Source organism: Vulpes vulpes, chromosome 11 (assembly GCF_048418805.1).
Source record: "Vulpes vulpes isolate BD-2025 chromosome 11, VulVul3, whole genome shotgun sequence".
NCBI classification, from domain to species: Eukaryota; Metazoa; Chordata; class Mammalia; order Carnivora; family Canidae; genus Vulpes; species Vulpes vulpes.
This window is the reverse complement of record NC_132790.1, coordinates 36,320,240-36,333,929: the sequence shown is the minus strand read 5'-3', so window position 1 is coordinate 36,333,929 and position 13,690 is coordinate 36,320,240. Positions and strand designations below refer to the sequence as shown.

General features: G+C 41.7%; 1 protein-coding gene across 24 annotated transcripts in view; it reads left to right on the top strand.

The window, feature by feature from the left end:
- The window catches only part of SYTL2 (synaptotagmin like 2), a 118,877-nt gene that overhangs the window by 50,390 nt on the left and 54,797 nt on the right, over positions 1-13,690 (top strand). The gene's annotated exons all lie outside the window — the stretch shown is intronic.

Genomic DNA, 13,690 nt, shown 5'->3' with positions numbered 1-13,690 from the left:
AATAAATAAATAAATAAATAAATAAATAAATAAATAAATAAATCTTTAAAAAAAATAAATAAAAAATGAATCATGAACTAAATTGGAATATTTTTTAATTCCTAAGATTTAAAAAAATAATAAATTGAGAAGTAGCTCACATTTCTGCATACTTCAGAAATGTTTGAATTGGTTTCAGCAGCGATTGAAATTGGCTCTGACTGAGCCATTTTTTCATTTCTGTCTCACAAGGAGTGACAACGTTGACACATTGTTCTTGCTGAGAGGAAGCAACATGGTCCATGTCAACATTCCTACCACTTGCCACTCACCCGCAGGGTAGGTAGAAGGAGCATAATAGCAGGATGCCAAAGAAGTGGACTTGAGCCCAGACCCAGCTATCTATTACCTGTGTCATCTTGGGCTTTGAAGGCAGTGAAAGGCTTCTTGATTGTAAAGTATTAACTGCATAATCCTCACCTAGGAGTTATCTGGAAGGAGCATAAGCCATGTTCTTGTTTCCTAGGACACAGAATCATGAATAATGGATTTATTTGCACCATTTCCCATATTTTGACCCCAATTGAACATGTATGATTTGTGAATATGCTGAAATTCACTCCAAGCACTCCAGAGCATCTGGTTATGGCTACTAATAATAGCTCACAGAGACAGTGCTTAAACTTACAAATGATTCACAAATGGCAGTGATTAACAGATTGCAAAGGGCATTTTTCTGAGCTCAAACACTCTTGAGCAGTTGATAGGGGCTAAGGGTGGGATATAATTATGCCTAGTTGATGTGTGAGGAAATTGACTCTGAGACAGGGTAGGTGGTGACTTGCTCAAGCTCCTACTACCCATAGATGTCAGGATGGAGAGTGAAATTCTGGTCTTCAGGTACTCATGCACTAACTCCACCTCCTTCTTCTGAGAAAAAAGATAGCAGAGAGGCAGTCCTAGTGCCTGGCCATGGGGAAGGGGGTGGCCGTCTTGAAATGAGGTATGACATTGAGCTGTGATGGTGACAGGTACAGGAGAGCTTGAGAATGGGACTCTTTACTTGTCACATGCCTCCCTACAAGTCACCTATAGTGCTCTGTGCACTTGGGGTGGAATGTTCTTCATTCTCAGCAACTGGGGGGTGGGGGGGGCTTGAGCATTTTATCCAGGAACCCAGGAAATTTACCCCAGTCCTCCCTCAGAGCCTTTTGGTAGCATTGATCCTTTACCCATTTACACTTTATAAAGCCCTTTGGTGAATGTTATCCAACATTTCCTGACAACAACCCTGAGATTTGGCGAGGCAGGACTGTGACACCCATTTTAAAAATAAGGAGTGAGGGCAACACAGAAAAAAATACTAGTTGATTCTTAAAGCATATTGGGAATCCTTTCTTCTCAGAAGATAAGATGGGGAGATTTGGAAAGAAAGCAGTGGAGCAAAGATGGCCCTGGATATCTCTTCCTGTGTCAGGACATGGGAATTGTGAATACCAGATGGCTGACTATCTTCTATTTCTCCATTTATCAGGTGTTATGTGTGGTTTGCAATTCTACATCCTCTATCCAGCCAGGTTAGGAAGAGGGATTTGTCCTCCCTTTTCTGTAAATGTCCTTGGCCCCTGGGACTGCAGGCTGCTGAGTGTTCACCATTGTGTGTTTCTGTGTGAGTGGAGTGGAGGTGTTTCACGAGCATCTGCAGTGGCTGATGGAAAAATCCTCAAAAATGCAAAGTTCTGACTGGAACTGTGCTTAGTATAAGGGGTGTGAGCATATAGCCTCTGGTACCAGCCCGTCTGTAGCCACGGCAATAATGCAGTGAGTCCCTTAGTAGTGGTGGGTTTGCAGACTCCCCTTCTGTTTACTGTTTCTCAGGGTGCCCTAGCAGCTTTTGCTTCTACAAACTGATAGCAGGAAGTCTTGGGATGGCGGAAAATCAAGTGTGAGTCAAGCCCTGTGTTCTACCATCGTTCTGGAGAGTTTTTAGTCAGGCATTAAGGACCTGATGTTGACCACAGATAGGTCTAGGACTTGGGGAGAAGTGATGGTGTACGGTAGGTGGGTGGGTGGGTGCAGGTGACAGATGAGCATGAGGCCCATAACCTGTGTACACTGAAAGATGCCCAGCCCATGGCCTGGCCTGCTTCATATAAAGAGAATTGTGCTCTGACCCCCTCTTTGATTTAGAACTGAAGGGAGTTGTGAGTGTGGGTCTGAGGCTGTTCTGCTCCTGGGTGGTGGAACTAGATCTCTGATCTCTAAAGATGCTATTCCATGGGCTTTTGCTTTCAGCCCCTTTGCCATCTTACAGCTGTTTGTCTTTGACTCTTCCATCTGCTTTCCATATAGCCTGACAGCTCCAGAAAGATTTTTTTTGTCCGGATCATTCACTTTACTGATAAAGCCCAGAGAGGGGGAAATAAGTAGCCCAGGGCCACAGAGGTAATCTCTGCCAGGGCCATAGTAAGAAAAGCTCTTGGTCCAGTGCTATTCCCTGTACCTCATGGTGGTATTTTTGCCCCTTGTAATTTGTCCAGGGCTGCCATTTGTTAATCATTTGTTAATTTGTGAAGCACTGTCTATTTACGAGTTATTATTAGTAGCCATAATAAGTAGTGCTTAAAGTTAATTACAGTACATTCACAAAGCATTCATGTTCAATTGGAGTCAAAATCATTGGTATTATTCCTTCAGAAGAATAGGGAAGAAGTCCCCTATTTAACTGTGGAGTCAAAACTGAAATGAGTTTGAATCCTCTTCTCGCCACTAATCAAGTTACTTGGACATTGGACAAGTTACTTAACCTCTCCAAGCCTTAACCCAGAGACTGAGAATGCCCATAATACCAAACTCAAAGGATTAGAGTCAGGATTAATTAAGATAATTCTTAATCTTCTTAGCACGTAAGAGGTGATGGATACATTTTAATTCCCTTATTCCCCTCTCCACCTTTGCCTCTAAAAAAAAGGACAGAATTCTATGCTTGGTAGTCTGACTCCTTAGGAGGAAATTACTCTTAAAACTCTCAATTATTTTTTTTAAAGATATATCTATTCATGAGAGACACAGACTGAGAGAGAGAGAGAGGCAGAGACATAGGCAGAGGGAGAAGCAGGCTCCTTGCAGGGAGCCCGATGTGGGACTCGATCCCGGATCCTGGGATCACGACCCGAGCCAAAGGCAGGCACTCAACTGCTGAGCCACCCGGGCATCCCAAAACCCTCAATTATTTAATGCAGTGAAATTTCATTGAACATAGGGAACTTCTCTAGACAATGATATGAAGAGAATTCTATGGTAATTAAAACATGGTCCTAGCCCTCAAAGAAATTGACCTTTATCCTTTTAATGCATTATCAATTGCAAATTTAAAATCTCAACTTTGTTTCCCTAACATGATTTTACAATTTCCTAGTCCTCCTGGTTGGTATGTGGCTTTAGAAACATAAATTATGTGATTCTAATATTAGCGTAAGCAAACATCATTAGAAAGGCATATCTGCCACTATAAATCAGACCAGTCTTTCAAATGCTAATTTATTATGGACTTTGGAGTATAACCCTCCTACAGCTATGAGAGGTTATCACTAATGCCCTAGAGCACTGTTGCCCACTAAGACCAGATGCTGCCTCCGAATCCTTTTCAGCACGGCTGTAGGTGAGATTTCACATTCAGTCTGAAATCTGGGATATTGGTCTGTAATTCTCCTTTTTGGTGGGGTCTTTGTCTGGTTTCGGAATTAAGGTGATGCTGGCCTCGTAGAACGAATTTGGAAGTACTCCATCTCTTTCTATCTTTCCAAACAGCTTTAGTAGAATAGGTATGATTTCTTCTTTAAACGTTTGATAGAATTCCCCTGGGAAGCCATCTGGCCCTGGACTCTTGTGTCTTGGGAGGTTTTTGATGACTGCTTCAATTTCCTCCCTGGTTATTGGCCTGTTCAGGTTTTCTATTTCTTCCTGCTCCAGTTTTGGTAGTCTGTGGCTTTCCAGGAATGCGTCCATTTCTTCTAGATTTCCTAATTTATTGGCGTACAGGAATCTGTTTGCCTTTCCTAATATATCCAGGGCTTCAAATTGTTCACATCCAAGTTCATTTGAGACATTTTGGAAATGATTTAATCTATATGTTACCTCCAATCTGATTTCATGAAAGAAGAAAGATGAGTGTCATACAGGGGAAGCAAATGTTCAGTTCCCAAATCACTCTACCTGTTCAGGGTAGAACATGGACCTGAACCCAGGGAATAGCCACTGTGGCGTCTCAGGAGGCAGCTAGAAGATAACCGTCCTAGGTCACTGTTGCCCTTATAGCTGTGTTTTGTGCTACTTCTCTGCCTGCTGCCACAAGTACTGGGCCCGGTCATTACAACACATGCATATTCAGCTTGCTTCCCTAACTACCAGCTACAGACATATCACAGATCAGCGGTGAAGCAGACATCGGGATGGATTCTTCTAATCTCCCTACTCCTTTTTCTTTTTAAGAAACACCATTCTGCATACATATATATAATTTTAGTCTTTTATGGTTTGAAAATGAGACACTCTAAAGGTGGTATTTCCTGTGCTTTGCGTCATACTGTCAGCAGGAAGTCATTGCCCATGTGTGTCTGTGCACCACCAGCACCACACCTCCCACCCCTGTGCACATATAACCACATCTACGTGATGGGCATTCTTGCCATAGATATCATTTCAACCGCAACCGCAACTTATGATTCTTAGCTGCTCCCCTAAGACCTGGGTTTTGTTTTGTTTTGTTTTAAGTGAAGGCAGTTGGCTTTGAAGAACTGCTTTCCAGGACCTCTGGGTGTTTTCTGTCAAAGCAAAGAGGAACGGAACCAACATTTCTCAAGGAACTATATTATATATGGGGCTTCACATGTATTTTCCCTTTTCATCCACATAGCTGAACCTGCTTAACAATGAGGAAGTGAGGTAGAAGAGGTTAAGCTCCCTGCAAGATTGAAGAGTTGCTCAGCGAACTGCAAAGTCTGTGCTTCCCACATGCTGTGCTGCCTCTCAGCAGATTGTGGGGATTTATGATGTGTCTATGACACAAGGGACACATGTTTCCTCTCATTTTCCACTATAAGGAAGCATTTGCAGTTTCCTTCATTTTCACATGTGTTGGTTTTTCAGATTCTCTATCAAAGGTTGAATTCCTTTGTAGAGTGAACTGTGATAACCATATTAGACATAAAAATCATGTTTGGCTCTCTCAGGTAGGGTAGAGTGGTAGAAACGGCATTGACTAGGAGTCTGGATGGCTCTGGTCCTAGCTGTTTGACTCTGGGCCAATCTCCTAATTTCTCTGGCCCTAGAGTGTTTTCAAATCACATAGTCTTACCCATCTCACCCCGGGATATACTGAGGGGTTAAAAAAAAAAAAAAAAAAAAGGCTGGGAAATGGGCCAGCCAGTCAGCCTCTCTGCTGGTTTTTATCCAGTTGACCAGATAACATCAACCAGGTAGGCCTTTGCCTAATCATGATGAATAGCTGGAAGCCAGGGTATGTTGTGTACATAAAAAGGGGAAAAGAGGATAAGCTAAAGGAAAAGTGTTGAGGCTAGCCTGAAGGGTGTCACTGCTCTTCTGACTTTCTCCTGGAAGTGCTCACACTCTCTCTGCAACACAGGAATTGAGACAGGCACTTAGGACTGTCTAAAATAATTTTTTTAATGTACAATTCTGAGCATATGGCTGGTACATGATAGGGGATTAAGGAATTAATGAATAAACAAATGAATAGATATGGCCTTTAGCATGCGGAGGAGATAAGATGGCTGTCTTTTACAATTGACTAAATTCTTTGTACGTGATGGTGAAATTGTAAGTATTAAATGAGATGATGCATGTTCAGTGACAAGCCCAAGATCAATATAAAACACATGCTTTGTATGTATTAGCCAAAGGAATGAGGAGCATGACTGGCATGTTCTGCCTGGAGGGCCAGCAGGACAGTGTCCTATCTGGGTCAAGTGCTCTTCTTCTACCTTCACTTATGCCCACCAGCCCGTGAGTGTTTATTGGGCATCTTCTCTATCCTTAGCTCTTTCCTAAGCACGTTGTGCATATGTGCAGAGGATGGTAAGTGATGAAAATGGTGATCTCAAGAAACATCTTTTCTCATTTCAACTAAATAGTGTAAGAATTAGAGAATCAAATGCCATTTTTATTGGTCTGATTAGAGTTGATGAAAAATGAGACATCAACTCCAAGCTGGTGGAGATTTTAATAGCACCATCTAGATGATGGGATTCTTTTTTTTTTAATCCTACATCTTTATAAACCTTGGGTTTTAATGTCACACATATGTATTCATCTATGAAATATTCCAAATGACTAAGATAGAAAAAGAAATTGATTAATTAAACCTAGCAGGGATTATCATGTTAGAAAAGACATAAATGGCACTTAATGAAATTGCATAATTTCTTATTCTTTTGCCATTTAAAAAGCATGAAACCCAATCCTAATTCTGTACTATGATGGCTCCTAGCTCTTCCAGGAGCCATGTGTTTCAGTGAGCCTGACTCACCCAGCATTTGTCCCTGGTATACTGAAAGCTTAGCATGATCAGGGCTTGCAGACAGTCATGTAGGCAGGAGTAGATCCACAGTTGCACAGGGGCACCTACAGAATGCCTTTCAGCTGAACACTGAAAATAAGTAAATAAATAACCTCCTGAAGAGAAATTGAGAGTTGTTATGCTATGAGGGTTTGTGGTCTCTTTCAATAAGATGATAGTGCCAGATATCATCATGTTTGTTCCTGTTCTGCCAAGTGTAAGATGTCCTACCTCATCAGGAGAAGTCAGTGCCTTTGTGACATTTATGATTTACTTAACCCTAGAAGTGGCAGGATCATTCTTATCTCTTGCCTGACTTGGACTGGGGTGGCTGTTGAGCATTTATTTGTTCTTTCATTTATTCACTCACCTAACAGTTGTTGGGTATCAGTTCTGTGCCAGGCTTAGTGCTAGGGCTGGCATTACATAGGTGATTAAGATGTGGTCCCGAGAGTTTACAGAGTTCACAGATTAGTGGGTGAGACAGATGTGCAAATAGATCATTAGAATATGGTGTGGTCAGTGGCATGGGAGCCTGTGGGAAGGGCAAGCTACTGACTTGTGCCTTGGCAATTAGGGAAGGCTTCCCCTGTGAGGTACATGAGCTGGATCTGAAAGATAAGGAGCAATGCACTCCACAGAGAAGTGAGGAAGGATATCCTGAGAGACTTCACATTTATTGGCCCCTTCTCCAGATCTAGGCACCGTTAGGTGCTTTCAGGTAAACACCTCATTTAATCACCTCAGAAGTCCTGCAGTGTAGGTCTCATTTTCCTCTGTCTTTATGAATAGAGACTGAGGCTTTGAAGGGTTCAGTAACCTGCCAGAGGAAGGGTCAGAACTAGGGTTTGGACCTGTTTGGGAGAGTCTAAAGCTCATAGTCTTTCTGCAGGGCTTTCTACTTCTAATGTTTTTGGAAGTTAGAAAGAGCAGTTCGCAGAATAGTAAGAAGTTCAGCATAACTGGCAAGTAGAGTCTGAGAGTAAGTGCTGGAAAATGAATCTGAAAAGGCAGTCTGAAGCCAGGTGGCCAGGAGCCTCATATGAAACCTCTTTCCTCCACAAGCACTGAATAAAACCCCACTGTTTTCCAAAGACACCAAGCAAGGATATATGGAGTAGAGGCCCTGCCCCTAGGGGCTCACTTGCTAATCAGGGAATGCTGGAGGGACTTCTGTCTTCTGGAATTGAACTCAAACTTGGTCCTTTGGGAGAAGAAGGCAAACGCTCCATCAGCAGCCCACGAAGGATTGTTTGTCCTGTGAAAAGCCTCAGATAATTGGAAACCATTAGAAATGTTTAATAAGAACCATGACTTCTCTGGTGATTGAAAACCATGAAGTGATAACAGTCTCTGTCAGGATTTGGTGCTGTTCTGTCATGACAATGTATGTCCACGTGTTGTGATTGGTTATGTTTGCTATGGACCACTTCTTCCTAAATAATTGGGAGAGGAGAGAAAGTTCCAGGAGAGAGTTGGACTCTGGGGAAAAAGATACTCCCCAGGCATACTTGGGAAAAAGGAAATGTACTTGCTAGGATCCCTCCTGTTTTCCCTACTCCCAGGTATGCTGGTGTGCACCCCTGACACAGCCCTGCCACCATCTTGATGTGGCCATCATATAGGTTCTCTGGCTAAGATACTTAGATTTACTACTTTAGGAAGGGTGCATGTTAGCTTGAATTACAATCATGAAACCCTCTTGGATTTTGTAGCACATTACCTTCTGAAAGTTCAGTCGGCTTAAGGCTTTTATACTCCTTTATTCTTTTACTATGTTCTGGAGTTTGTGGTTCTCATTGAGATGGATGGAGAGATTTGAAGTTTAAAAGATTGTCAAATAGAGGGTTGGCCGGGAAGATGGCAGAGTAGGAGGACCTTAAGCACACCTTGCCCCACAGATACAACTAGATAACTCTCATGTCTGCATAGATAACCCATAAAACAACCTGAAGACTGGCAGAACAAATTCTACAACTAAATGGTGAAGAAGAGGCCACATCAAAAAAAGTAGAAAGGGCAAAGACCCAGTGTGGGAGTGAAGTGGACTGGGGCTGTCTGCAGTGTGGAGGGAGCCAGTGGCACAAAGAAAAGTGAAAAACAGACTTTCACACTGGGGAGCCCACAAACTGCAGGATGAATCCTCATGATACTTGCCTTTGAAAGTGAGAGGAGCTGAATTTGTGAATTCTTAAAACCAGTGGGACCTAAAGCCTGGAACTTCAAAAATCAAGGCATCGGTTCTGGGAGAGTCCCTACCCTTAAAGATACAGCACACAACAGCCTAAACATACAGCTAGAACCAGCAGTTTAAAAAACATTTAGGGAAGGCAGGAGGGAGTGATTTGCTCATTTCAGAGTGTGGCTTGGAGAGACAAAAATCATGGGGCAACCCCTCCGGGAACAAGGACCTGGCAGGTCCCATTTCCCTTCTCCACCCCCCAGCATAAACAATGGCTACCTGCGGGAACCAGCCTGGCTCTAACACTTGCTTACCTAACTTGTTTACACCAAGACACACCACCCTGAGCTTTCTTGGATCCTCCCTTTTCAGTCATCCTTGTCTTAGGCTCAGCACTGTGGGCCCCTCCCCAGGAAGACCAGAGCCAATCCTGCTAACACCACATCTCCCCACCAGGCATTGTGTGGACATCAGTTCCAGCTGCAGTGCGGGCAAGCAGGCCACCACACACCTTGTTAAAATGTGCCCCACTCCTGCTGGGGACCAAATACTGCCCATGATAGACAAAGCCTCTGCAGACACTGGACTGAAGGAAAAAGAGGTCAGGACTCAACAGCAGAGGACACCAACACACCTATGAGACATTCCCTTTGCCAGGCCCTGGGGAATGGGACATGCCCTGCAGGGTACTACAGGACCTCTTCTTCTTCATAAGGCTATTATTAAGAGCAAGAGAAGTAGCTAACTTTCCTAGCACAGAGAAACAAGCAAAATGAGACAGAATTCTCAAATGAAAGAACAGGACCAAACCACAGTGAGAGACCAACATGAAATTCTGATAGAGAATTTAAATTAATGATCATAAAGATATTCACTGGACTTGAGTGGAGGACATCAGTGAAACCCTAACACAGAGACACAATAAATTAAAAATATAGTTGATGGAATAAATAGCAGGCTAGATGAAACTGAGGAATGAATTAATGACTTGGAAGACAGAGTAATGGAAAGTCACCAAGCTGAGCAAAGGAAAGAAAATTATGTAAATCAAGAACAGTCTTAGGGAACTTAGTGATTCCATCAAGCATAATAACACTTGCATTATAGGGATCTCAGAAGGAGAAGAAGAGAGACAATGATGCAGAAAATTTATTTGCAGAAATAGGGATTTCTGGGTGGCTCAGCGGTTGAGCGTCTGCCTTTGGCTCAGGGCGTGATCCCGGGATCCAGGATTGAGTCCCATGTCGGACTCCTTGCAGGGGGCCTGTTTCTCACTCTGCCTGTGTCTCTGCCTCTCTCTGTCTCTCATGAATAAATAAAATCTTAAAAAAAATTTATTTGAAGAAATAATATCCAAAACTTCCCTAATCTGAGGAAGGAAACAGATATCCAGATCCAGGAGGCACAGAGATCCCTCCAAAAATTTCAACCCCAGGAGGTCCACACCAAGACACATAGTAATTTAAATAGGCAAAAATACCAATAAAAAAATTTTAAAGCGTCAAGAGAAAAGATGACAGTTACATACTAGGGGAACTCTCGTTTTGCTATCAGTGGATTTTTCAGCAGAAATCTTGCAGGCCAACAATAGCCAAACTGTGGAAGGAGCCTCGGTGTCCATCGAAAGATGAATGGATAAAGAAGATGTGGTCTATGTATACAATGGAATATTACTCAGCCATTAGAAACGACAAATACCCACCATTTGCTTCAACGTGGATGGAACTGGAGGGTATTATGCTGAGTGAAATAAGTCAATCGGAGAAGAACAAACAGTGTATGTTCTCATTCATTTGGGGAATATGAATAATAGTGAAAGGGAATATAAAGGAAGGGAAAAGAAATGTTGGGAAATATCAGGAAGGGAGACAGAACATAAAGACTCCTAACTCGGGGAAACGAACTAGGGGTGGTGGAAGGGGAGGAGGGCGGGTGTTGGAGGGGAATGGGTGACGGACACTGAGGCGGACACTTGACGGGATGAGCACTGGGTGTTTTTCTGTATGTTGGTAAATTGAACACCAATAAAAATTAATTTAAAAAAAAAAAGAAAGAAATCTTGCAGGCCAGAACTGAGTGGGAGGATTTACTGAAAGGGAAAAATCTACAGCCAAGAACACTCTATCCAGCAAGACTGTCATTCAGAATAGAAGGAGAGAGAAAGTTTCTCAGACAAGCCAAAACTAAAGGAGTTCATGATCATTAAACCAGCCCTGTTAAAGGGGGCTCTTTGAGTAGAAAAGGAAGACCATAAGTGAAGTATGAAAAGTAAAAACACAAAAGTGGTAAAAATAAATATTTCTGTAAAAATTAGTCAAGGGATTCATAAAAGGATGTAAAATAAAATCCCATATACCTAAAACATGGCAGAGAGAGGAGAAAAGAATGGATTTAAGCTTAAGTAACTATCAACTTAATATACTCTGCTATATGCAAAAGATGTATATGCAAACTTAATGGTAACCACACATCAAATACCAATAATAGATATGCAAGAATAAAGAGAAAGGAATCCAAGTAAATCAGTAAGGAAAGCCAACAAACCATGAAAGAGAGCAAGAGAAAAAAAAAATCAGAGAAAATCTATAGAAACAACCACAAAACCAGTAACAAAATGGCAATATATAAATATTAAGGACTGTAAGAAGAGACAAGGAAAGACACTGTATCATAATAAAGGGGACAATCCTATAAGAAGATATAACAATAGTAGGGGCACCTGGCTGGTTAAAGTCAGTGAAGCATGTAAGTCTTGATCTCAAGGTTGTAAATTCCAGCCCCACATTTCATATAGAGGTCACTTAAAAAATAAAATCTTAAAAATGTGACAATTTTAAATATTTATATACCCAACATGGGAGCACCCAAATATATGAAACAGTTGATAACAAATATAAAGGGACTCATCAATAGTAATATAGTAGGGGTCTTTAACATTTTACATTGGTGGACAGATGGTCCCAACAGAAAATCAACAAGGAAACAATGGCTTTGGATGACACACTGGACCAGATGGATTTAACAGACATTCAGAACATTCCATCCTACAACAGTAGAATACTTATTCTTTTCAAGTGCACATGGAACATTCTCCAGAGTAGATCACATCTTAGGCCACAGAAAAAGTCTCAAAAAAAAAAAAAAATCCAAGTCCTACCATGCATCTTTTCTGACCACAATGCTATGAAACTAGAAATCAAGCACAAGAAAAAAAACCTAGAAAGAGCACAAATGCATGGAGGTTAAATAACATGCTACTAAACAATGAATGAGTCAACCAAGAAATCAAAGAAATAAAAAATTACATGGCATCAAATGAAAAGGAATAAAAGAAAATGGTCCAAAATCTTTGGGATGCAGCAAAAGTGGTTCTAAGGGGGAAGTTTATAGCAATACAAGTCTACCTCAAGAAGCAAGAAAAATCTTGAACCTACACCTAAAGGACCTAGAAAGAGAACAAGTAAAACTCAGCAAAAGGAAGGAAATAATAAAGATTAGAGCAGAAATAAATGACCTAGAAATGAAAAAAACAATAGAACAGATAAATGAAAAGATAGTTCTTTGAAAAGATAAACAAAATTGATAAACCTCTGGCAAGATTCATCAAAAGAAAAAAAAAGAGACCCAAATAAAATCACTAATTAAAAAGGAAAAATAACACCACAGAAATATAAACAATTGTAACAGAATATTTTGAAAACTGAGGGTTAGGGTTCCTGGGCGGCTCAGTCAGTTAAGCATCTGACTCTTGATTTCAGCTCAGGTCATGATCTCAGAGTTATGAGATTGAGCCCTCTGTCAGTCTCCATGCTGGACATGGAGCCTGCTTAAGATTTTTTTTTCTCTCTCTCTCCCCCTGCCCTCTACTTGTTCATTCTCTCTCTAAAAAAAAGAAAAAAAGAAAAAAGAAAAAAATATTATGAAAATGTATATGCTAACAAATTGGACAACTTAGAAGAAATGGATAAGTTCCTGGAAACATGTAACCTATCAAGACTAAAGCAGGAAGAAATAGAAAATTTGAATAGACCAGTTACCAGCAATGAAACTGAATTAGTAATAAACTCCCAACAAAGAAAAGTCCGGGACCAGATAGCTTCACATGTGAATTCTACCAAACATTTAAAGGAAGGGTTAATGATTATTCTCTTCAAACTATTCCAAAAGATATAAGAGGAAGGGAAACTTCCAAATTCATTCTATGAGGCCGGTATCACCCTCATACCAAAACCAGATTAGAACACCACAAAAGGGATCTCTGGGTGGCGCAGCGGTTTGGCGCCTGCCTTTGGCTCAGGGCGCAATCCTGGAGACCCGGGATCGAGTCCCACATCAGGCTCCCGGTGCATGGAGCCTGCTTCTCCCTCTGCCTGTGTCTCTGCCTCTTTCTCTCTCTGTGACTATCATAAATAAATAAAAATTAAAAAAAAAAAAAAAAAGAACAGCACAAAAGGGCAGCCCCAGTGGCTCAGCGGTTTAGTGCCGCCTGCAGCCCAGGGTGTGATCCTGGAAACCCAGAATCGAGTCCCACGTCGGGCTCCCTGCATGAAGCCTGCTTTTCCCTCTGCCTGTCTCTGCCTCCCTCTCTCTCTCTCCTCCCTGTGCATTCTCATGAATAAATAAATAAAATCTTAAAAAAAAAAAAACACCACAAAAATGGGTGACTGGGTGGCTCATCAGTTAAGCATATGCATTTATTAAGCTCAGGTCATGATCTCAAGGGCCTGGGATCTAGACCTGAGTTGGGCTCCCTGCTCAGTGGGGGTTGCTTCTCCTTTCCAGATCCCTCTGCCCCTCCCCCCACTTTTGCACGTGCATGCTCTCTCTTTCTCTCTCATCTCTCCTGGAATGCAAGGGTGGTTCACTTTTCACAAAATAATCACCATGATATGTCACATCAATAAGAGAAGGGGCAAAACCCATATAAAGATTTCAATAGATGCAGAAAAAGC